Raw genomic sequence first — 3,346 nt, forward strand, 5'->3', positions numbered from 1 at the left:
ACAATTTTTAATAACACTAACTTTCTAATTTGAAGAAATCATGTGAAAATAATTACATATCAGTACTCTGATTTCATAACTCTATCTGATAACTTCTGTGAATAATTACTTTATATATATATATCTCTGAATCTTTCTCTTCAATTAATTGAAAACTCTGAATTCTGAATACTTCTTTAAATACTTAATTTAAATCTTTCATATTTCACATTGATTCTGTCTTCAGTTCAATCTTAAGATATACTACAAAGTCAATATACAATATCTAGAATCAGAGTTGAAGAATCATTGAAGAGTGTCTCTCACAGTGAATGTATAAACTAGTATAAACAATCTTACATTTATGAGAGTTACATGTTATTATATTGATAAGAACTGAACTTATTAAGAGACATTAATTGAATTTGAATCATTGATTAGTAGTCATACTGAGAATTATATAACATAGGTATTAATGACTGTGATTAAAAATGACTATTGAGATATTAGTCTCAGTCTTCTTATAATTATAACTGACAATACTGTGAATAACTACACTATAATGAAGAGCTTGAAGTAAAAATTGACTTTGCATTTCTGAAATGATAAACAAGGTCATATTCTCTGCATTGCTCATGTGATTCAACTTGTGATATAAACACTGATAAAGAATCTTAACATCAAGACAAAGAATAATGAGATGACTGATTCTTGAGATGAGAATGAGATAAAAGTAATTACTCAAGTAACTTTTACATTCACTTTATAAAAGATAATGTTTTTTGACAACACTTTTTAATATTGCTTTTTAGTAACACTTTTTGATAATACTACTGTTAATTTTAAATAGATTGACTAATAATTTAAATATCACAGATTTGAAACATTACTAATGTAATTTGTACCTTCTCTAAATAATAATAATGATTTCATGATATTCAATAAACAAACAAATCAGTCATATCACTGAATATGATACAGAATGTTAGAATATGATGAAGTTCAATATATAAGATAACTGTTCAGACTCTTTGATTGTGTCAGATAATTAATCATTGAGTGTAATACTCTAATTGAGAAAAGATTCAGATATTGAAACTTTCTGATATGAAGTGAACTCAGTTGAAATATGTGATTAATTTACTGTTTCAGTTTTATAAGATAACAAAGACAGTCTCAATCACTTATACATCAATGCTGCAGTCAGTCTGATGAGTGTATAACAGTTTATTTACTTATCTTGAGAAGCAGTTGAATCACTCAAAGAGAAATTCAGTCTGAAATGATGCTATAGCACAGACTATTATTGCTGTAGAAAATAAACTGATATATTACTATAGCAAAACTAAACAATCTTTTACAGAGTACTATACTGTAGCAGCTCTACTAGATCTCTCTCATTGAGTTAATATCTACACTTCTCAAGATTGAACAGAGAAGAAATGAGACTTATATATTAAATTAGTCTGAGACTACTACAATGTCAACTATCAGAGATTTGAATGAGCAGATGTTCAAAATATGAAGACAGTGAAATACAATTCTCTAGTAAGTAATGATCTTTGATAATGCTTCATATCATATAGAACTATAATACTAACTTTGAAACAGAACTTGCATACATTGATTGCAACTGAAAATCAGGCAAAACTACATACTTATAAAACTGAATTTAATCACTATCTTCAAGATAATCTGATAAATTTATACATCAAATCAATTCTAGAGTTATGAAAAATTGATGAGAGTACATATTCAACTATTGCACTGATGATATATAATATTCTGACAATTTCATTGACAGAGATGAGAATGAAGTGAAAGTTCAACTCAAGTCAAGATATTTATCATATATCAGAGACATTATAAGAGAAACAATCAAGAAACTCATGATTGTAAAACATGAAATTATCAGACAGTTTAATACCTCTGATCACAGTATATCAGAGAAGTGTAGTTTTTATGAGAAAGTGAAGAATAAACTTACACAAGAATGTATTTAGTTGTTTCATGAGTATTATCAATAATTGTTACCAAATTCTGATTATATAAGCAATCACTGAATGAACTGAATAAGACTGATTTTAATCTTCAGTCTCAGTCTCATTCTGATTTTGAAAGAATGATCATCTTTCACAGTTTATTCTGAGAAATTACTCTCATTTCACTGTTCTTGAATTAAATCTGGTTATTTTTCATGCCATTTCTCTCAGAAATGATTCATTTTTAGATTTTTTTGAGGCTTGGTCCTGATGGGACTCATGTCAAGAAATGTATGAGACCAGATTAAATGAGATTAAATGTGAAATTCATGGTTCCGGCGGCCAGTCTACTTGCACTTAACAGAATAATCTTGCTATATTTAAGTGTGAGAGCTGCAGAATGTGAAATATAATCTTATTCTCAGACTTAATTAATTTTAAAAGTTCAATTCACAGATTCAATAATGTATGTGTTATATATAGTTAACTAATAGAAAGAAAACAGTTCATACAATTCTATTAACTGATATGAGAAGAACATTTCATATCTCTGATATAGAAGAGTTAAATCTGCTTATACATTAATAAGTAAAGAGAACAATTTACAAGACCTTATCTGAAAGTATCTTATATATCATACAAGATCTAGAAAGAAAGAAAATCAAGATAAAAGATATACTGAAAGATAAGTATATGAAGAAACTTCTGAAGAAGTATAAAAAGATCTTCTGAACAGATCTCTCATCAGAATTACTGCTGAAACAAGAATTAGTACATGAGATTGACACAGAGAATGCGAAACCAGTCAATTAGAATATGTACTCTCTGTCACAAATACATCTCAAACAACAGAAGTATTAGATTATGAATCTTCTAGAATGTAATCTTATACAACTCTTATCAAGTACATCACTGTATATGAGACTTCTCAGTTCTATTCATGAAAAAGATGAATAAGAAGTGACAGATGTATATCAATTATTAAGCACTTAACAAGCTTATGATTGAGAATAAATACTCATTATTATAAATTCAACAACAGTTAAATACAGTCAGAAATACCTGATATTTATTAAAGATTAATCTTCTCTCAGAATACTGACAGATCTGTATAGATAAACTGTTAGTATCACAAACTACATTTAATATGTAATAAAAGAAGTTCAAATTTCTGATAATACTATTCAGTCTGATAAATGCATTCATCATCTTTTAAACAATAATGAATATAATTCTCTGTAAACAGAATAAAATCTCATGTCTTATATATCTGAATAACATTTCTAGTCTTTCTAAAACTTATATAATGAATATCTGAAGTATCTTAATAAAGGTGGCTTATAACTCTGGACAGAGGATAAGCTTCTATATCAAATCAATAAAGG

The sequence above is a fragment of the Blastomyces gilchristii genome (genome assembly GCF_000003855.2).
Source record: "Blastomyces gilchristii SLH14081 genomic scaffold supercont1.6, whole genome shotgun sequence".
NCBI classification, from domain to species: domain Eukaryota; kingdom Fungi; phylum Ascomycota; class Eurotiomycetes; order Onygenales; family Ajellomycetaceae; genus Blastomyces; species Blastomyces gilchristii.